We start from the raw sequence: 23,551 nt of genomic DNA, 5'->3' as shown, positions 1-23,551 counted from the left end.
AGGTTAGATGAACAAGAAGTTTTTATAATTTATGTTCATTCATTTTCGATTCCTTCTTTCTCATTTTTACAATTTCTACAACTCTCGCATTTCTTATTTTGATGGGTATCTCTTGCATAACGATTTTATTTTATCTATAATCAATCGCATGTGCACCATTTGTATTGCTCACCCATCTTTAACGTCATCTGGCACTTTGGATTCGGCAAACACCCATATTTATTTGATTTTTAATCTTAATTTTTGGTCTATCCATGCCACATTTAATTAAAAAAAAATCATACTAATTCCTATTTCTTGGTTATAAATTTTTTTTAAAAAAAAGTATCGCTTTTTTTGTTGGGACGAAATCAAATAAGCGTGAGAAATGGAAATGGTTCAATTAAGCACGTTAATTTGTACTAAAAAGTAAAAATTATGCGCTGGCCGGTGGCTGCGTCTCCTTCTCGCGGTTTCGCTTTGTATTTTTTTTTTACTCTCACTATTTATTTATTTATTTTTGTCTGTCTCGAAAAAATAAAATAAAAATAAAAAAATGAAAAATAAAAAAGAAGTGATCAGAATTCAGAAAGTGTGTCATGTCATGTGGCACGTGATTTCTTCACTGCAAAACCGTAGGCTGTGGCTGCTGGCGGTCAAGGGCACGAATTGCATGATGCACGATTACACATAATGCATCCATCATTATTTAATAATGTTTATTTTCAAAATTTTCTTTTTTTCTTTCAATTTGTTCACATTTTAATTTTTGATTAATTATATAAGTTACGAAGCGACTGAGATCTTTGGAAATGATTCCGTACTCTTGGTAGGAAGACGGATATTCCTTACCCATTAGCAGACAATCAATTATTCACAAATTTGGGATGGAGCTAATAGTTTTCCCGTAGAGTAGAGAACCAATTGTTATATATCTTGATTGTGTTTAGTAGGGGTTGGAGAGTGGTACCAAATCAAGGTGATAGAACTACATAGAAGAGAGTTTGAAAAGCTTATTCAAGTTAAAATTTTCAAATTAGTAAAAAAGAATTCTTTTTTAATAATTTTTTATTTATTCCATAATGTTTATTTTAAATTTGAATGGATTGCAAGAATAAACAAAAAAAAAAAAAGGGAATTAATTTTGAGCTATCTTTGAAAGGAAATAATAGAATGTTGATTGGGATTTATCTTATGTTGCACAATATATATATTTTTTCTTTATATAATTAATTATATATTTTCAAGAAAAAATAAAAATATTTATTAAAGTTAAGAAAAAAAAAATGTACGAAAACACAAGGTTAGAAGGCATTAAAGAAGGTTTTTAGGGCTTTTAATAACAAAAAATTGGTTTAAGTAGCATAAGAAATAATATGCTGCATCACTTTCCAAGTTTATAAACTCTGTCTAAAAGACAATAGCATTTCTGCATTTTCAAATATGATAAATTGATAATCTACAAGTGCTTGTAAATCACAGAAGTTATAAAAGGTCAAATACTTAATGCAGAATTATAATTGATGTACATAAAAAACATTGAAAATTTTATTGGGAATGATTTTTGTTTTGTGAGGGCTTGATCATTGGCTACTAATGACAAAAAGTCAGAAACCTCCAGTTCTGTAAATAGTAAAAATGGAAATTAACCTATCCAGTCCCCTCATAACGTGTAAGTAATCCATTATTTAAAAGAATAGACATCTAACCCCTTTGAGGCATTAAGTCAGTGAATTATCAGAGGTGTGCCAATATATGGGCGGCTTCTACCCCCCTTTCTGAGTTTGGTGCCACACTATAATATCAAAAGTGACACGATAATGGCTAGAGTTCTCGAATTATAAAAAAAAAAAAAAAAAAAAGATGGAGCAAAGATTTTCTTTTCACTCATTGATACTGTCTCCCTTTTAATGTTATTTTTGTTTTATTAAACATCAAAACTATCCCCTATAGATTACTCTTGAGTCCCTAAGTTCCTTCAGCCCTTCTTGCATTTGCAGATTCATCAAAATGTAATTCGAGGAATAAAGTGACAACAAATATACTACTTTTCTTCGTTATTATTATTATTATTATTATTATTACTATAAAGTTTTAAAGATGTAATAAGAAAAAATGAGAAGGGAAGTCTAGACGCAACGCTAAGGTTGTCGTCGTGTGACCTGAAGGTCACGGATTCAAGACGTAGAAACAACCTCTTACAAAAATATAAGGTAAGATTGCGTATTATAGATCCATTGTGGTCCGTCCTTTCTCAGACCCGCATACGCAAGAATGCACCGGGCTGTCTTTTAATAAGAAAAAACTAGGCTAGAGTTAGAACACAAATGTTCATGGCATATCAATTAGTAAACTACAATATATATATATATATATATATATATATATATATATATATATAAAATGAGTATCTGCACAACATAATGTCATGCGACTCTCTTCTTTTTTCAACAGTAATCATTAAAAACACTATATCTTAATGTGCCAATTTGTATCCATGTGGGATTGAAGTTGAAGAGGAGAGGCAGCTGCTGCATGTGCTGCCTTTGACCATACTCCTTGTTTGGATAGTTCTAGGAGGATTTGAGATATAAAATTAAATAATTTAAGTTCATGTCTTATATGAAAGTTTTATAGATTAAGATACTTCTACTGTGATCTCTCAGACCTATTCCATGCATCTTCCATTCTTAGTTATTTTTTGTTTCCCATTTTGACTTAGGAAGTAATTAAATAACCATCAATTAGTTAATTGTTAAGTGTTGTAGGATCAAGCAAAGGGAGTCTTATTCTAATCTAATTAATACTCGGGGAATGCCCTTCTAATGTAGCTTAAATGACAAAAATGTCAGAGAAATTATCAAAAATTTGAATTACTTTATGATACATCTAAGGGGACAAATACGTCATTTTAGTTGACCAGTCAACTAAATCACTTCATTATAAATTTTTCAAACAAAGAAAAACAAAAACACCCACCTCGCACATGAAATAATTAGGATAATCCATACGGGAAGATCTAAAAAGATTTAACTTAATTAATTATTTGAATTTTCAAAGACCCAAGTTGAGAAAGTTCATGCATGGACCTACATGATGTATCAATTAAACCGATTTAAGTTGGTAAAAGTTTTTGGACAACCTTACATGGTCTATTTATTAAATCAATTTTTGATTAGGTAAACACCAGTCAAGCACAAGTTAACTTTTGATTAGGTAAGAACCGGTCAAGCACGAGTGTTTTTCAACTCAACCCTTCTGTAATAATAGCAAAACAGGATAATCAAAATAGGACTATAAAAGAATTGGTATGAGACAATAACTATGACGACCTGATTTTTCTACCATTTTTTTTTCAACAATAATAATTAATCATCATCTATCAACTAACTCTAATACCATGTATTACACATAATCCAACCCTAAGGGGGGTAATTCAGTCCATCCAAACATACTATCCATGTAGCGGATTACATACAATGTCTGAAACCAATATACAATACCATCCAAAATGCTGTACAATACCAGAGTGCTAAGACCTCTACACACACACACACACACACACACACACACATATACATCCCCAAAAATAAATAAAATAGTATAAGGGTTACACAAAACACATCCCCTAACTCAAACACTTACCTTGAATACTAGGGTACTACGGTCTCCTCTATCTCAGAACTCTCTCTACTGGTCTGTCTTGGTTTCCTAAAATGTTTAAATTCTAGGTGAGACACCTCTCAGTAAGACGAAATAAATTATTGATAGTGTGTGACACATAAGTTTAGTTATATCAAAATACATTCATTTAAATGATTATATCATTTGAGAAAAATATACAGATATGTACTCATAATCATATAAATATAAAACATAGTTTCATAAGCTTTGATATCATTTCTCATATTCATATTCATAAGCTATCATTTCTCATAATCATATACATATACTTTCATATTTCATCTTTATATCCATACTCTTTCATTTCTCTTATCATATACATATTCTCTCATTTCTCATATTATTTCCCATTTTTATAATTGAGCTCATGATTATCCACTAGCATAAAGTACGACTCATCTGTAACTCATGGCAGTTCATTTCACTTTTCACTTTTCATAAATATTTTCTAACTCATGAGCATCCACCAGTATATAATACACGCCGCATCTATAGCTCATGGTTGCATATTATCGCGTCTGTAATGAGAAACCAACATGTGGATATTCACATCGTCATGTATTCACCCCACATGACTGGATTGTGCGGCCCGAATGCTAGACCTAACTGCGGTTAACCTACCCTATAACGACCTGCTTAATTAACTGATTTTTTTTCCACTGTAATGATTATCATACTCTGATATCATAATATAATCCTAAGCAGCGAGAAGCATAATCATATAAACAAAACCTAAACCATTACATATAATACCAGAGTTCTGAAATCTTTTGCAAAATATACAACATAACTATATCCCCAAAAATTGCCCTCAACTAGCTAGGGTTACACAAAATCATTCCCAAAAATGATACTCACTCTTTGATAGGGCACTACAGACGCCCTCTATTTGCGAGCTTGATCTGCTCGCCTACCTGGATCACCTGAAAAATATATCAACACTGGGATGAGCCAATGCTCAGTAAAAGAAAATATGTTATTACTAGTGTGTGGAAAATGAACTACTACATATCATGAAATCTATTTCATATAAATATGAATAACTCAGTACAAAAGTACAGAACAAATAAGAAAACACACCACCCCTTTCCCCTATTGCTTAACATATCAGTATTATGGTTATAATTCAAAATACTTCTAGTGTATATAGTAGGATCCCTGTTTTTGTAAATCAATACGTAAGTAATAGTAACTAAAACGGTTCCTTGTGGCTATCTGTGTCATAACATGCCCCTCATGACGAGGTTGTGCGGCCCGTAAGCTGGATTTACCCTGACTGGCCAACCAGGAATAAATCACTGAACTCCGTCAGTCGACCTGCCCACCTCAACCCATATCTAGATGGGGAGCCTAACCTCTTCAAGGGTCTAGGTGGTCGACCGTACCACGTATATCTGAATAGGTGGTTGCACTCAAATAGTAACATAGTATCTGTAGCAACGGTACCGTGCTCTGTAACTGCAAGTCCAACAGGGTCTGATATCGTATAATATATTTTTATATACATGTCTATCTGATTTACTATGATTCTGAAGTGCTGAAATAACCATGATATTGCATAACGTACTGAAATCTAAATAATCATAACATGGAACTGCATATTCGTAATACTGAAATTCGTGTTATCATGGCACTGAAATTCATAAGATCATGGTACTAAAATATCGTAAAATCATGGTATTGAAATTCGTATAATCATGGTACTGAAATGCGTATAATCATAATACTGAAATTCGTAAAATCATGAAACTAAATTTATAAACATATCCCCATACCATATACATAATCATAAGCCACACCATACTAAAATACATAATTTTCGTAAATAAATAAACTGCATAATACTCAGAACTTTCCTAACATAGCACATTTCCCTTACCTCAACTTTGAAAAGCCCCTAGGAAAAACAAGCCTAACACCTGCAGGGCCTCCTATAAAACACCCTGAAACCAATATTTTCGAGAACTAAACATCAGTATTTTCCTACCTACATTATTTCCTATAACTACCATGAGGCCAAGAGGAGATTAAAAGGTCTTACCCTGAATTTGGGATGATTTCAAACTCTGATTTCCCGATGATCCGCTCCGGTAGATGCGTAGAGAATTCCGCCAGGAGCGTCGTGGTAGCTTCAGATTGTCGATTCGGCGACTAGTGGGGTTGGAAATGAAGAGAGAAGGGAGAGAGAGTTGTAGGAGAGAGAGAGAGCGGTGAGTGAATGACAAAAATCCCGGGTTTCCACTATTTATAGTACCGGGTTCGTCGACGAGACACGTCACTTTGTCAACGAGCCCTTCACAAAATTCGTTGATGAAGCCCTGTGTTCGTCGAAGAAATTCAGAGAAATCCGAACCGTCTCTCGGTATTTTTTCGTCGACGAAGCCCTGTGTTCGTCAACGAAATTCTGAAAACCTTCGTCGACGAGACCCTATGTTCGTCAACGAATCCTGAAAAAATTCTGAAATTTTGATTATTTAATATTATCTCCAAAATGAAATGTCGTCGATGAAGTCTACGGCCTCCTTCTGTTTCTGTATCTATTTTCTCTCCCTCTTATTATTAAAAAGCTATTATTCTTCGGGTCACTACATACCCGGTTAGATCAAAATGGGGAATGTATCTGTAGTACGATTGGCCTACCCAATCTTGGTCCAAACCCCTGGGGGTACACACAACCCTTCACAGGTCCAATCGACTGTCTCCCCACACTCTGTACCAGATGTGTGGTTGCACTAATCACAAATAGTGGCAATGGTATCGTGCTCTGTATACCGTGGTCCATTAGGGTTCTCATTTCCACATTTCTGTGTTCACATTTCATCATTTCTGTAATTCTCATCATTTCTGTATAATTCTCTATTTAACATTTCTGTATAAAACAACTCTATGTATATCACATATCATCATTTCAGTATAATATATATCTACATTTCTCATTTCATCGTTTCTATAAAAAATTGTTGTATACCTCGTATATTATCATTTCCCAGTAAAAACATATTTGTATATCATATTTCATCATTCCTTAGTAAAAGTACATCTGTATATACATCTCATATCATCATGTGTATATATATATAACATAACTGGGTTTTCCATATCTTCACAGCTGAATAAAAACATATATGGGTATCTCATATTATCACATATTTCAATATCAACCACATTCTCCGTAATAAAACTATTATTTCATATTCCTTATGCCACACAATTTTTAATTGATGATTATAATATAATAATCACAGGGAAAATATCAATATCATAGCTTTTTTCCAAAACATAAACAATATTCACAATTTCACATACTTAATTCCAACCAGTTAATTTTTCTAAAAATATATGTTATAATTTATTCCTCTTACCTGCTTACTGAGAAGGTGCCTGTTAAAATCTCTAAACCCACGCCCGTGGCGTTCGGAACTCAAAATTCTGAAATCATATTTTTCCAAATCAATACAGTCAACCCCAGAATTATAATTATCTTAATATTCTTAAACCCACACACTCCCATTAACCGGTTAAATTTTAAAAAAGCGAGTTTGATCTACTTCACATATTTAAATTTAATTGCTAATATATTAAAAACACCAATATGATCAAATCCTCGTAGTTTAATCTAATTTCAAAATATTTCTCAAAAATCTATTTAATCAAATCCCTATAATTTAACTTAATCTCAGGAATATTTTCAAAAATCTAATATAATCAAATACTACAATTTAATAATTAAATACTAGGATTTAATCGGTTAACGTTTTAAAACAACAAACATAATTTGCACTCTTCACCTTAGCCTTGAAGTGGTACCTAGGATCCCTAAATCAAAAATCTACTCCGATTAAAATGACGAAGATCAAAACTGGGATCCTGATATCGCATCTAATTGCCAATTTAGTTGAAGATATAAAGAGAAATTGATGAGAAAGAGAGTTTACCTTATCCTAAGAGTGGTGTCTAGGATGTCCTAATCACGAATCCAATTCAGTTAAAATGTTGGTGATCAAGAATGGAATCCAGTGGTATTTTCCGTTCTTTAATCGGTTGAGAATCGGAGAAAAAATTGAAAAGAGAGAAAGATGGCGTGAAGAGAGAGAGAGATATGAGAGCATTCGGCTGGGTCTTGAATGTTCAATCCAAATTTTTGATTTGAATGCTTCCAGGAGAAGCATTGCATTGTATTCCAATATTCAATATAATACTATTATATATATACATATATATATTCATCATATTATTTATTTAATTAATTTAATTTAATTTAATAATTAATTAATAATTTAATATTATTTTTATATTTTCAGACTTATTATTTTTGAGGTCGTTATAGGGCATGGTGCCTTCATGGGTACACATGTGCCCTGGTTCTTACCCATTATTATTGTCTTTGTTTGGATTCATCCATGATGAAATTTGGTATATATATATGTGATTAGGGCAGTTTTGTCTGTGTGGGATATGCTTCCAAACTGTCAATAGCAGTAGGTGAAGGTCACATGCATAATCATAATCTATGCAACGTAATGAAAATCAAATAAGAGGGGGAAGAAAAGAAAATCTCTCCATTTGGTGGGTTGGTGAGACGCTGCTATTATTAGGGCACATGTCATCACCTCATTAGCCCATTGACCACTGGCTAGAATCCCCAGTATGTGGTGGATCCAAGTGGCATAAGAAATTATGGTCATGCTTCTCACAAATGTTGTTTAGATATGCGACACGACGTAGTAAGTGAGTCCACTCTTAAAAGCTAGCTAATTTGAAGGTAAACAAATAATTAATAACAAAAATAATTGGCCCTTTGAGAAGATCAATCTTCTATCAGATCTTATCGTCTGATGAAAACATTCCAAACAATAGATTTTATTTAATAAAACTCCTGCATAATTTATTGAAACGCGCTATTAAAATGTTTTAAGAAGACTATAAGAGGATCAAGTTAAATAAGAGTGAGTTGTACCGTCATTTCTTACAATTAGGCAATAAGTTGTGGAGGGAGGTCAGTTCATTGTATAATTTTTCAATACAGTAAGTCACACAGTGGACAATAAAGCATGAAGTGGATTGTCATGTAAAAGAAAAATCATTTGAAATAATTTATATACCTAACATGTTAAGGATGCATATATAAAGTCAACTTCCTACAGTCAAATTGAAATATTCAAATATTTCTGAAATTCAACAGTAGTTAATACTCATAAATTTTTGTGATGTAAAAGATAGTTAGTCTTCAACTAGTATTAATTACCAAATTGCGTTGATTGACAAAGGTATTTGGTGTCATCTATGACTAATGTAGAACATGCAATTACCTACCTAATAATTTCTCCACACATTATTCTTAATTTTTGTAGGGAGGAGAGGAGGGGGTTGGTTGGAGTTGTTTTGCTTGTGAGTTGGTCCAAAATCTCATATTGTATTAGATATTGTATTATACATATCTATATTATATATAGAATACAAAACGTTAATTAGTTTGGCTCCAATTTTTAAATCAAAATTTTGGGAGTTTTATATTTTTATATTAACTTTGAATTTTTAAGATATTTTCATAACTTGTTTTTTTAAAAAAAAAATTTAATTAATTAATTAACCCTATGTTTAGAGAGACCTTGGATTTGAAGTTGTATTGAGTTTGGGTATGGGTAAAATGTAATGTAAAATTGTATTGAAATTTGTCCAAATCCACTCAAATTCAAATTCAATGTCTGAAATTCATACACCCAAACATAACATAAGTTTAATTTTGAATTCTTAAAATATCTCTACAAATTTTTTTTTCTTGAAAAAGCACCACTACAATTTTTTTACAACTCGATCTGGATAAAGGGCTTTAACCAAATATGGAGTAGACTGGTATCAACTCGAGTGAATTCGGCTGACTCAGTCAAACCTAGCGAGTCGATTGGGTTGACCTCAATTCCACCAAAACTTAAATATTTAGTGTTTTGAGAGGCACCTATGACAGAGCCCAAGACCTCAAGCATGTGTTATAAGGCGTTGCCAAAGGACACACATTTGTTTTGTGCTTAGAAAACGTGCATATATATATATATATATATATATATATATATATATATATATATATATTTAAAAGCATTGGTTACCAGAAGGTCCTAGGTTCTAATCTTGTCGCTCACCTTTATTAAATGGATTATTTATCATTTGTTTATCTCATGTGTTGTCGGGCTGCACATGCAGAGGAGTGTTAAAACTTGATATACATTATTGGCCCACAACCTACGCGTTCTAATCTTGTCGCCCGCCTTTATTTTATGGATTATCTATCATTTGTTTATTTCTCCATGTGCTATTGGGCTGCACGTGCGGGGGAGTGTTTGTTGGCTTGTGAGAAACAAAAAATAGAGAAACAATCCACAAATAATAATAATAATAATAATAATAATAATAATAATAATAATAATCACACACACAAGAAAATATTTACGTGATTCGGTAATTTTGCCTACATCTACGGAGTTACAAGGATTTCACTATTATCAGGAAGAAAAATACAGAGACTGCGCATGATTTTCTCTCTCGCTCTCAAAATGATGGCCTGACCTAATCACCCAAAAAACAATCGTTTTATATATTGCGCATAGGATAATTCAGGTCGGGTCATCATCATCCAGATCAAACGAAACTAGGCTCCACAAAGCCCAACAAATCTCCCACTTGGAGACTAGTTCAATCACCAACATCAACCGCAATTCTCCAAAGGAACAATCCCTCATCCCTGCAACTCATCCTCCTTTCCTCAAACTAGAAGACCAGCTGAAGCTGCACATAGTGTAAAGACTCGAAAAATAATAGTAACTAAATAAAAGAGGGAAAGGAAAAATTTAAAGGAGGTAAAGCAGGGTTGGCTTCATCGACGAACTCCCTTATACAGCTCGTGGACGAGTCTCAGTGTCTCGTTGACGAAGAGATACCGAGAGGGGGTGTTTTGGACCCATTGGTTCATCGACGAGATCCTTACCTTCATCAACGAACAACCTTCTTTGCCTCGTCGACGAATACACGTGGCTCATCGACGAAGCCACATGGCAAGTCACCTATTTATATGCAAAATTCAGGTTTTCAGCGAGAAAATCAAACCCTCTCTCCTCTCTCTCTCTCTAGAAAAATGGACCCTCCACCTTCTCTCTAAATTTTTGATTTTGTTTGTCCCCAGTTCGACGATCAGAAGTTACCACGTTGATTCTGGGGAGATTCTCTACAACTTAACCAGAGTAGAACTTTTGTTTGAGGAATTTGGACACCATCCCAAAATTAGGGTAAGTGGGTTGTTTTGGAGTTTGGTGGTTTTTAGGCTTTTCTAAACCTAGATTTTAGGTTAAATGGAAATATACTGGTATTTAGGTTGAATAAATTAGGATGTTTTGATTTCAGGGTTGGACGTTCCAAACATCCCAGGCATGGGTTGAGGGTCCCAGCAGATTTTTTCCCAAGAACTCAAGTAATACTAATAAATAATCAATTGTTTAGAATTTTATGGATAAAGGATAAATGTGAGTCGTCTGGGGAATAGGCAAATAAGGTTATTATTCTGAGTTGGGTTAACTGAATTAGGAAATATATATTATTTCAGGATTTTTTGTTTGGTGTAGCGAGTGTAGGATTAAGTTGGAGTCAGACCTCCTAACCAGTTAGGTAAGGGAAATATGCTATGTTAGTAAATTCAAAAATTTTGTCAGTAAATTATAGTATTTGTTTATTAAGATATGAAGTATAAATTATACAGTTTTACAGATATCAAAACATGAATTTATTTATTAATTGTGTGACATGAGTAAGTATTTGTTCAGTATAGGAATTATATAGTTTTCAAAATATTATGATTTATAGTATTTACGCACAAAAATATGCTTTACCAGATTCTACAGAGTTATGATTTACAGTATATACACAGATAGATATTTTACAGTAATTACAGAATACCATGATTTCTAGAATTTTAAAGTCATAACACTCAGATATTATAGTTTATTTAGTTCAAATATTACATATTATACAGATCAGATATCACAGTTATTTTAGCTCAGATAATATAGTATATATAGATTAGTTTTATAGTGTTATGGTTATTTTGGAATCATGATGAAACAGTAATATATATATATATATATATATATATATATGTATATATAGATAGATAGATAAATTAGTATTATACAGTATCAGACCCTGATGAATCATATCAGTATTAGAGTACGGTACCGTAGCTATTTTAGTTCATAGTGCAACCATACGTCGCAGATAGAGTATGGAACAGTCGATTGTGCCATAGGGAGAGAAGAGGCTCCCTGGCGTCTGGACCAGGCAGAGCAGTGTAACAACCTGCTTACTTTACCATTATTATTTTTTTCCATGATAATAAAACCGATATAATAAATCTAGCAAATCATAATCAACCTGAACCCGTGGGTACCAAGGATACATTAGAAATACAACACGGAAGCCTAAGCAATAGGAAACATAAAATCATATACATCTCAAAGTACCATTCAACACAATACCAGAGTTTACTACAACCATCATATAGATATATACACCTCAAAAGTATCCAAAATAGTCCTAGGGTCTCTGCCCAAAAATCTGTCCAACCCTAGCAAATACTTACCCTTCAAAAAGGGTAGATCAGCTGTAATTATCTCTGCGGAGCCTTATCCGCTCTCCTATCTGAGGCTCCTGAAATGTTCATATAATTTTGGGGTGAGACACCTCTCAGTAAGGGAACTAAACCAATACTAGTGTGTGGTAACATAAGTATTTCCGTGTTATACATAAAAGCATACATAAGCATATTTAGTAAAACTGTTTGTATCATTTCTGGGAAAAACATGTATAATCATAGCATGACAAAACATACTGAATTTTCATAAGCATCATTCATCTCATATAATAATAATACAAAAACAATCCTAGTAGGTTAGCTGGCTGGTGTCATGTCTTACCCCCATATGACTGGGTTGTGTGGCCCGAAGGCGGGACCTGATAATGGGTGGCTGACCACTGCCAAGTTAAAGTAAATGTCTGTAAGTACGATGGGTCTGCCAGACCTGGTTCGTACACTAGGGGCGCCAACACTTCAATAAACCACATCGACTATCCATCCTCACGCTGCCCTGTACGACAGCGATAACACAATATCATGATGATCATGAACACATAGTTATGGTACCGTGCAAGTGCAAGCCTAAACCAAGCCAACTAGGTTCTAATAACATATAACATATTTCAAATTGTGATACATTGCTATTTCATAATAATAACTGTCAATTCAATATCATCATATCACATTTCATATATAACATGAAAATTATCGGCCTTTACGTTGGCATTTCATATTTTATCAATCACAGCCAATACGTCGTATCACATATCAAATAAAAGGCTCGGCTCGTACGCCGACTCTATCACGGACCATCCATTGTATCACATATCAAATAAGAGGCTCAGCTCGTATGTCGGCTCAATCACGGCCTGTATGCGGATATATCATATAAAAACTCTCGACTCGTATGCCGGTTTATCGTAAAACTCTGTATGATTTAACATTTTCCCAAAAAACAGTAATTCATAATAAATTCTACTCATGCCACACAGATTGGGTGTTATGTATATTTAAAACAGATCGTCATTTACAGTAGTATTTCCCAAACATAATACATATATATTCCTAAAATCAAATGTTGTAGGATTATACATATATTTTCGTAAAACAACTAGCTTAGTTTATCCCTTTACCGACTGTCTAAAAAGCCCCTAAAACAATCGGTCCTACACCTGCAAGGTTCCCCGTTCAACACCCTGAAATCAACATTTTTCAAAACAGAAATTCAGTATTTCTACGCGTAATACGTTTTCTATAACTGTAGGGAAGACCAAATACTAAATAAAAGTCTTACCCTGAATTTGAGATGAAATCTAAACTCGCACCACCGACGATCCACTCCAGTAGATTTGCAGAGAACTTCCCCAAGAGTGTCGTTATGGCTTTAGATCGTCGATCTGGCGAAGAATGGACCCAAAAATTAAGAGAGAAGGATGAGAAGCCGAAGAGGAGAGAGAAGAGGGAGTCTGCGCATGAAATTTCGACCAAAAATGAGGTTTTTACCTATTTATACACTGGCCTTCGTCGACGAGGTCAACAAGGACGTTCGTCAACGAACGTCTGCTTCTCGTCAACAAAATTCAAAGAGGGAAAAATAGCTTCTTGGTATTTTCTCTTTGACGAAACACGTCCCCGTTGACGAGCCCCTCTTGTGTGCTCTTCAACGAACTCCCTGTGTTCGTCGACGAGACCCTGTTTAACTTCCCAATTTTAATTCTTTCTCTCCTTCTCCCATTATTAAATACCATAATTGCCCAGGTCACTACATTCTCCCTTCCTTATAAAATTTCGTCCTTGAAATTTGCTATTCATATATTTCATCATCAATTAAAAAAAAAAACAGTCTACTTATTTTATCACTTACCCTCACTTATGGAGGAGCAATACCGTGGTTACATCCCAAGTTCTAGGAGATTACATATACAAAATGAAATTCTCCCAAAACTAAAAGACTATTTATTAATTAAACGGCTACATATACCTGCAAAAGAAACATTACCTACTATTACACTTCCCTAAATAATTGTGGATATCTCTGCCTTATCTGTTCCTTGAGCTCTCAAGAAACTTCTTCTATCTCATGATTTCTCCACTAGACTTTCACCAGAGGAATCTTCTTATTACGTAATTCTTATTCTTTCCTATTCAGAATATGTACTAGCACCTCCCCATAAGCTAGTAAATCACTGAGCTCTAATTCATCATAACTGATCATGTGAGTAGGGTCTGGGACGTATTTTCTCAACATGGAAACGTGGAATACGTCGTGGATTCTAGACAACACAAGTGGCAAAGCTAACCTGTAGGCAATCGGTTAATGATCAAGTAATCATTTACCTGTATTTCCAATTTAGAGAAGGTAATCAGGTGACGGATTTCTTGACTCGTCAAGGCTAAGGAAGGCAACATAAAGAGAAATTTTACAAGTGATATGCTGCCGAGTAAAATGAGAGGTCTCATTGGTATGGATAAGCTAAGTATTCCAAGTCTTCGTCTTTAATTGACATCATTTGTTTTCCTCTGGTTTTGTTCTGGTTTTTGTTTGCAGGTAATTGACATTATTTTTTTAATAATTTGTTTATATTTTTTTTTTTTTTGTTTTGATTTCATATAGGCATGTTTAGATTGGTTTTGTTGAATTATGGTACTAGTTTATATATATATATATATATATATATATATATATATATATATATATATATATATATATTTGTTTTGATGTCTAAGATGATTTTTATAGTGTATTTGTAAATCTCATGTATAGTGACCCGAAGAATAATAGTATTTTAATAATAAAGAGGACGAGAATTTTTCAGGGGCTTCGTCTACGAACACAGGGGATTTGTCGGTGAAGGCATAAAAGGACCTCATCGATGAAGACAAGATTTCGTCGACAAGGAAATACCGAGTGAAGGTTTTGGGTTGCTCTAAATTTCGTCGACGAAGGGTAAGTTTCATCGACGAATTTACTGAAGGACTCGTCGATGAGGTGATGTGTCTCGTCGACAAATCTGACCCTATAAGTATTGAAAACTCGAATTTTTATCACATTTTCAGTGCTCTCTCTCTCCTACGGTTTCTCTCTCTTATCTCTTCGACTTCGGCCCCGCCAGTCGCCGGATCGACTATCCGAAGCCACCACGACGCTCTAGGTGAAGTTCTCTGCAAGTCTGCCAGGATGGATCGTTCGTGAAACCAAGTTGAATTTCATCCCAAATTCAGGGTAAGGCCTTTTAGTCCACTTTTTGTCTTCTGATAGTTGTAGGAAATGATATAAGCAAAGAAATACTGATGTTCTGTTCTGAAAAATGTTTTTTTCAGGGTGTTGTGTAGGAGGCCCTGCTGGTGTTAGGCCAGTATACCATAGGAGCTTTTCAGTAGTCAGGTAAGGGAAATATGCTATGCTAGGTAATTTTAAAATATTATACAGTTTATTAGATTATGAAAATTATGTATTAAAGTATGGTGTCGCTTGAGAATATGAATATAGTACGGAGATATGTTTTACGAATTTTAGTACCATGATTATACGAATTCTAGTACCATGATTATACGAATCTCAGTACCATGATTATACGAGTTTCAATACTATGATTATGCAGTTTTCAGTGTTATGATTATGCAGTTCTCAGTACTATGACGTATGAATTACAATTATAGTTTATTCAGTATCAGGGTTATTATAGTTATTTCAGAATCATGGTAAATCAGATAGTTGTATATAGAAATATATTATATAGTATCAGACCCTGTTGGACTATGCAGTTGCAGAGCACGGTACCATTGCTACAGATATTTATGTTATGAGTGCAACCACCTATTTAGATAATATGTGGTAGTAGGTTGATCACCTAGGCCCTTGATGTGGACAGGCTTCCCATCAGATATGGGTTGAGGTGGGCAGATCAAACCGATGGAGTATAGTGGTTTATCCTGGTCGGCCAACCAGGGTAGATCCCGCCTACGAGCCGCACAACCCCCTGTCATAATGGGTTAAATCATGACATACAATTATCCACAGGAAAAGTTTTCAGTTACTATTACGTATATACAGCTTTACCGAAACAGGAAACATACTTATGTACACTAGAAGTATTTTGAATAGTAACCTACAATACTATTATGTTAAGCAACATGGAAAGGGTGGTGTATTCTATTACTTGAACTGTACTTATGTATCCAGTTATACATGATTGTATAGAAATAGATTTTCATAATATTGTAATTCATTTGCCACACACTAGTAATTGCATATTTCGTCTTACTGAGCGTTGGCTCATCCCAATGTTGAATCATTTTTCAGGTGATCCAGGTAGGCGAGCAGACCAGGCTCGCAGATAGAGGGGCTTCAGTACTGCCCCGTCAATAGATAGTGAGTATGTTTGTGGAGGATTTTTGTATATCTCAACATAGTTAAGGGTATTTTGGGAACCAGATATATGTTTATATTTTGGGAAAGATGTTAGTCCTCTGGTATTGTATATATATTTACATATGGTTATGTTTATGTGATTTTTGCTTCTCGCTGCTTAGGTGAATGATTGGATTTACCCCAATATGGTATCAGAGCATGTTAAATATCATAGTGTATATATATATATATATATATATATGAACCCCCCAATTAATTAAGCAGGTCGTTACAGTTTGGTATGAAAGCCTAGGTTGCTAGGTTCTATAGACTTTAGAGTATAATAGATGCAATACCAGAGTATAGGAAAAGGATTTGGGATTTGTTCGGTTGTCTGGATACATGATTTTCGTGGTGGTTTCTGTGTTTTTCTTGGGGTGACGATTTCAGGAAAACCATAGTAAACTATTGTCGGGTCGTGTGTTTAGGTGACAGAACTGGATATTGAGTTAAGGTTAAGGATGGTAATTAATTTTGAGTTGGTACATGATAGGTCCGTATAGGAGATAAAGTGCTTAAGTGTGTTTCTTGCTTTCAGGATGGACCTAGAAAGTAGTGGCACGAATGTTCGGGAGGATAGGCCAAGACCTTCCAGCATAGGTGGAGGAGATACAAATACTATACTGTGTAGCGTCACTCAGCAGGTGATGGCTGAGATGGCTAGGATCTCTAGGGAGTGTGGCTATTTGATTGAGCAGTTTATGCGGATGAAGCCCCCATCCTTTGCCGGAGGAGATGACCCGATTATAGCGGAGAATTGGGTCCAGGATACCGAAGAGACATTGGTGGTGCTTCCATGTATGGATGAGCAGAAGGTAGCATTTGCAACATTCAAGTTGATAGGGGAGGCGAAGCGCTGGTGGAGAGCAGTGCATCTGATAGAGGAGCAGAGGCCGGTTCCAGTTCCAGTGACGTGGGACTGATTCAAGGAGCTGTTCTTCGAGCGATATTTCCCTGCTATCGTTCGGAGTGCGACAGCAATAGAGTTTATGCATTTGGTATAGGGGAAGATGATTGTATCCTAGTACGTGGTTCGGTTTGTTGAGTTATTGCGTTTTGCTCTACATCTAGCACCTGATGAAGAGAAATAGGCAAGGAAGTTTGAAGAATAACTGAGGCAGAATCTATTTGAGCAGGTGATTGGTTTCAAGGCTCATACATTCATTGAGGTTGTAGATAGAGCTGCGATCATTAATAGTGGTATTCAGAGGGGTGTAGCAGCTCAAAGTCAGAGGAAAAGGCCTGCACCTCAGGGTTTTCAGGCTAGCACCAGTAGGGGTCCATGGAGAGGAGGTCGCGATAAAAGAGACTAAAGGAAGATGGCAGGACCTCGTGGGAACCAGGGTGGGCCGTCTTACCTGGTGTGTCAGACATGCAGGAGACATCATTTGGGGGAGTACCGAGTAGGCAGAGGTGTATGTTATCGTTATGGGAGACCCGGTCACGTGGTACATGAATGCCCAGGTCAACAGGACCAGGTCCCAGCTCCCAGGCCCTATCAGGGAGGATATTAGGCAGCTCATACAGGATTCCAGGCGTTTCGTGGTGGCCAGCAGAGGAATGTGGCCCCCAGCGCAAATATGCGTTTTGATGCCAAGTGATGCAGAGGCTGCTACGGATGTGGTGACAGGTACATTTACTGTTTTATCACATCCAGTCATTGTTCTTTTTTACTCGAGTGCTACTCATTCTTTCATTTTTGCATGTTATGTTAAATTATCTAAGAGTGAGACCCAATCATTAGATATAGCGCTGTCGATAGCTACACCATCAGGATCAATGATCAGATGTCAGAAGGTACTTAGAGGCTATCCAATAGAAATTCAGGGGAAAGTACTACCAGCAGATCTGATTGTGTTTGATATGTGTGGGTTAGATATAATACTGGGTATGGACTAGTTGGCTACCAATCACACTAGCATTGATTGTTTCCAGAAAGAAGTAATTTTTAGACCTCCTAGAGAGCAGGAATTCAGATTCGTTGGTTCACGGGTACGTGCTCTAACACAGTTGGTATCAACTGTGTAGGCGAGTGGATTACTCCTGGATGGAGGTTAGGGGTTTATAGCATTTGTGAAAGAAGTATCTGAAAATAAATTGAAGATTGGTAGCACTCCAATAGTACAAGAATTTCTAAATGTTTTTCCATAGGAGCTACCAGGGTTGCCTCCTGTGCACGAGGTGGATTTTCCTATAGATTTACCTCCAGGGACTACGCCGATCTCTAAGGTCTCGTATCGTATGGTTCCAGCTGAATTAAGAAAATTAAAGGAGCAGTTGTAAGACTTGCTGAATAAGGGGTTTATACAACCCAGTGTATCGCCATGGGGAGCTCCAGTGCCGTTCGTAAAGAAGAAAGACAGGTCCATGAAGATGTGTATTGATTACAGGGAAATAAAAAAAGTTACTATTAAGAATAAATATCCTCTACCCCATATAGAAGATTTATTTGATCAGCTCTAGGGTACACAGGTATATTCCAAGATTGACCTCACATCCGGGTATCATCAAGTGAGAGTAAAAGCAGAGGACGTTGCGAAGACAGGCTTCAGGACCAGGTACGAGCATTATGAATTTCTCGTTATGTTGTTTGGTCTGACGAATGCCTCGGCCGTGTTCATGGACTTGATGAATAGAGTTTTTCACCAGTATCTAGATCAGTTTGTGGTAGTTTTCATTGATGATATACTGGTGTACTCGAGGAATTTTGAGGAGCATGAGGTGCATTTGAGGCAGGTGTTGCAGACACTCAGGGAGGAGAAGCTTTATGCCAAGTTTAGCAAGTATGAGTTCTGGCTTGAGAAGGTGGAATTTTTAGGCCATGTGATCTCAGGAGACGGTATTTCAGTGGATCCCAGCAAGATTGACGCGATGGTAAATTAGGCTAGGTCGAGAAATGTGCAGGAAGTTAGGAGTTTCTTAGGACTGGCAGGTTATTATCGATGATTCGTTGAGAGGTTTTCAGCTTTATCAAGACCTCTCATGCGGTTGACTAGGAAAAATGTCAGATTTGTGTGGGATGAAGAGTGTGAGCAGAGCTTCCAGGAATTAAAGCAGTGGCTCGTCACTGTACTAGTACTGATGATTCCATCGGGAGGTGATGGTTATGTTATTTACAATGACGCATCTTTGAAAGGGCTGGGCTGTGTGCTGATGCAGCATGGTAGGTTGATAGCATATGCGTCCAGGCAGTTGAAAGAATATGAAAAGAACTACCCTACTCATGACCTAGAATTGGCTACAGTTGTACATGCACTGAAGATCTGGAGACATTATTTATATGGTGAGAGGTGTGACAACCCGAATAAAATGGAATTTAAATAATAAAGAGGGAAAAAGGAATTATCAAAGGACTCATCGACGAGGAAACACCAAGAGAGATTTTGAGCTGACTGAATTTCGTCAACAAAAACTGAATTTCGTCAACGAAATTATTAAAGGATTCGTCGATGAATGACGTGGCTCGTCGACGAATCCCCTATTCTATAAATATCAAAATCTGAATTTTTAACTTCATTATTAAGAAACCTCTCTCCTCTCTCTCTCCCCTTCGGTTCTCTCTCTCTCTCTCTCTCTCTTTTTCTTCGATTTCGGGCCAAATTTACGCCGGATCGACAATCTAAAGCCACCATGACGCTCCTAGGGAAGTTCTCTCCAAATCTGCCGAAGCGGATCGTTGGTGAAAGCAAGTTGGAAATCATCCCTGAATTGAGGTAAGGCTTTTTAGGCCAAATTTGGTCTTTTGGTAGTTATAGGAAATGATATACACGTGAAAATACTGAAATTTAGTTCAGCAAGTTTTTATTTTCAGGGTATTGATCAGGAAACCCTACGGGTGTGAGACTAGAGTTTATAAAGGCTTTTCTTAGTAGCCAAGTAAGGGAATAAACTAAAGCAATTATTTTCATGCCAATTATTATTATTTATGAGTAAAGTTATTTTCAGGAAAGCATGTATAATATCTGTATATTATGAAGGAAATGCACGTTTGGGAAAAATACTACTATTATGTTGAAATGTATGTATATGTATGAGATGTTAGAAACTATGATTTCAGAATACAATGTATGGTTTCATACAAAAAATGTGTGGCATGAATATTATTTTACATGGAAGAATGTTATGTTATGATAATGATACGAATGAAATATGTTTTAAGAAATTATGACAGAATACAGTACATTATGATGTTGAAAATATATGATAGAATGATTATTTTCAGAATTATATACATTTATGTATGATTTCGGCGCAAGGCCATACTTATGTATGATTTCGGCGCGAGGCCATATTTACGAGATGATCGGCATAAGGTTGTATGTATGAAATGTGTGGCGTGAGGCCATTTTTATGAAAATTATGAAAGATGCTATATTATCATGTACTATATGCTATAAGAACCCAGATGTTAGTTTAGTTCAGTTCAGGAGCTCGGTCCCGTAGCTATATAGATCAAATATCTATGTTTAGATTAGTGCTAACAACTCTACGAGGGGGTGGGAGATGGATAGTCGATGTGGCTTTCAGTAGAGTGTGGACGTCCACCTGGCAGTTCAGACCAAGGTATGGCGGGCCCATCGTACTTACAGACATTTTTGACTCGGCAGTGGTCGGCCAGCCATTGTCGGGTCCCACCTTCGAGTTACATAACCCGTCATGGGGGGTAATACATGACATTAGCTAACTATTCATCCTGGGTATGTTTTCAGTATTATCAGTTATAACAAATGTTTTATGTATGATATGACTTATTAGAAAATATGAAAGCATGTGATTATTCAATATGATATGATGAACGCTTACGAAATTATGAAATGTACTGTATATGTATAATTACATTAAATATTCATGTTGCCACACAACTGTATTTAGTTTATTTTCACTTACTGAGAAGTGTCTCACCCCCAAACTTAATATATTTTTCGGGAGATCTAGAGAGACTGGCGGGTCAGGGCCACCGTTGAGTGGTTGGAGCTTCCCTACTAGAAGGGTAAGCGTTGAACTAGGATCAGGAGATTTTTGTTGTATGATCCTAGTGTTATTTTGACTTTTTGGAGGTTGTATATAGGAACAGTATTTTGATGATATAGTAAACTATGGTATTATGTTTTTTTGGTTGGATGATTGAGATTTTATATTTACTGCTACTTAGGTTTTCGCTGTGATTAACAAGTGTCCCCGTTACCCATGGGTTCGGGTTGACTTTTCCATTTATTATGTTACATTTTATATTAAGTAATTTGAGGTCGTTACAATTTGGTATAGAGCCTAGGATACTAGGTTCAGTAGACTCTAGAGTGCAGCAGTAATAATACTAGAATATAGGATAAGGGGATTTGAGGTCTGGTTTTGTAGTCTAGATGCAAGACTTCCGTGGTGGATTGTGTGATTTTCCTGAAGTGATGTTTTCAGGAAAGTCATTATAAACTATCGTCAGGTTGGGTATCTAGGTTGCAGGATTGAACCTTGAACTAAGATCAGGAGTGACGAGTTAATTAAGAGAAATATACTATATGAGTTAAGTGACATGTATAGTGAAGGGGTTTTGAGTTAACTTACATGTTTTTCAGGATGGACCTTGGTGGCAATAGTGCCCACGCCAGTGGGAGTGAGGGTGCTGGACCCTCGGGCACTGCGAGTAGTGATTCAGATGTCGTTTTACGCAGCGTAACACAACAAGTTATGGCGGAGATTTCTAGGAGTTTGAAAGAATAAGGTGGTCCATCGATAGGCCACGGTAGTTTGATCGAAAAATTTATAAAGATGAGTCCTCCGGAATTCTTAGGAGGGACAGATCATGCAGTTGCTGAAAACTGGGTGCAAGACATAGAGAAATTGCAGTACTGCATTGTTCAGAGGAGCAGAAGGTACTATTTGCCACCTATAGACTCATTGGGGAGGCCGAGAGATGGTGGTTGGCAGTGAGAATTTTAGAGCAACAAAGGAATATACCTATGGAGATTACGTGGGAGCGGTTTAAAGAAATATTCTTCGACAGGTATTTTCCAACCTCTTCCAGGGAGGCTAAGATTGAGGAGTTTCTGAATCTGAAGCAAGGACAACTGTTAGTACATCAGTTTGCGGCGAGATTCATCGAGCTATCTCGTTTCGCCCTATACATCATTCTAGATGAGGTAAAGAAGGTATGAAAGTTTGAAAAAGGCCTGAGGAGAGAAATATACAAGCAGGTATCAATTCTAAAGTTTCAGGATTTTGCCAAGCTAGTTGATAGAGCCACTATAGCAGAAATTGGTGAGCGGTTGGAGGCTGAGGAGTAGAGGTAGAAGAAGAGATCCATACCTTCTGGTTCCCAGCAGGTGGTTGGACATGGTTCATGGAAGAGAGGTGGCTATTATAGAGACCAGAGATAGGAGACTAGGAATCGCGGTTTCCAGGGTGTGCAGCCATCTCCATCTTGCCCATCTTGCGGGAAGAGACACCTGGGGGAGTGTCGTGCCGGGCGAGGTGTCTACTACAGGTGCGGGGAGTCAGGACGTATGATGAGGGAGTGTCTAACACAAATGGGTGCTGCTCTTGCTCCTAGACCTGCACGAGGAGGTTACTAGGCACCACGAGGAGGCCAGTAGAGGAATATGGCCCCAGCCAGGGTTTTCGCTTTGATGCCGGGTGACGCTGAGGCGGCTGGCGACGTGTTGACATGTACCGTTAATATGTTTACATTTAAAGTTATTGCACTTTTTGATTCTGGTGCCACACACTCGTTTGTGTCCTTCGGACGTGTTAAATTATGTGGGGCAGAAACGCAATCATTAGATATCGGGTTATTAGTGGCTACACCGATCGAGTCAGCGGTGAGATGTAATAGGATGCTTCGTGGTTGTCCAATTGATGTTCAGGGG

The sequence above is a fragment of the Malania oleifera genome, chromosome 1 (genome assembly GCF_029873635.1).
Source record: "Malania oleifera isolate guangnan ecotype guangnan chromosome 1, ASM2987363v1, whole genome shotgun sequence".
Taxonomy (NCBI): domain Eukaryota; kingdom Viridiplantae; phylum Streptophyta; class Magnoliopsida; order Santalales; family Ximeniaceae; genus Malania; species Malania oleifera.
The sequence above is the reverse complement of the archived record's forward strand: the minus strand, read 5'-3'. Positions refer to the sequence as shown.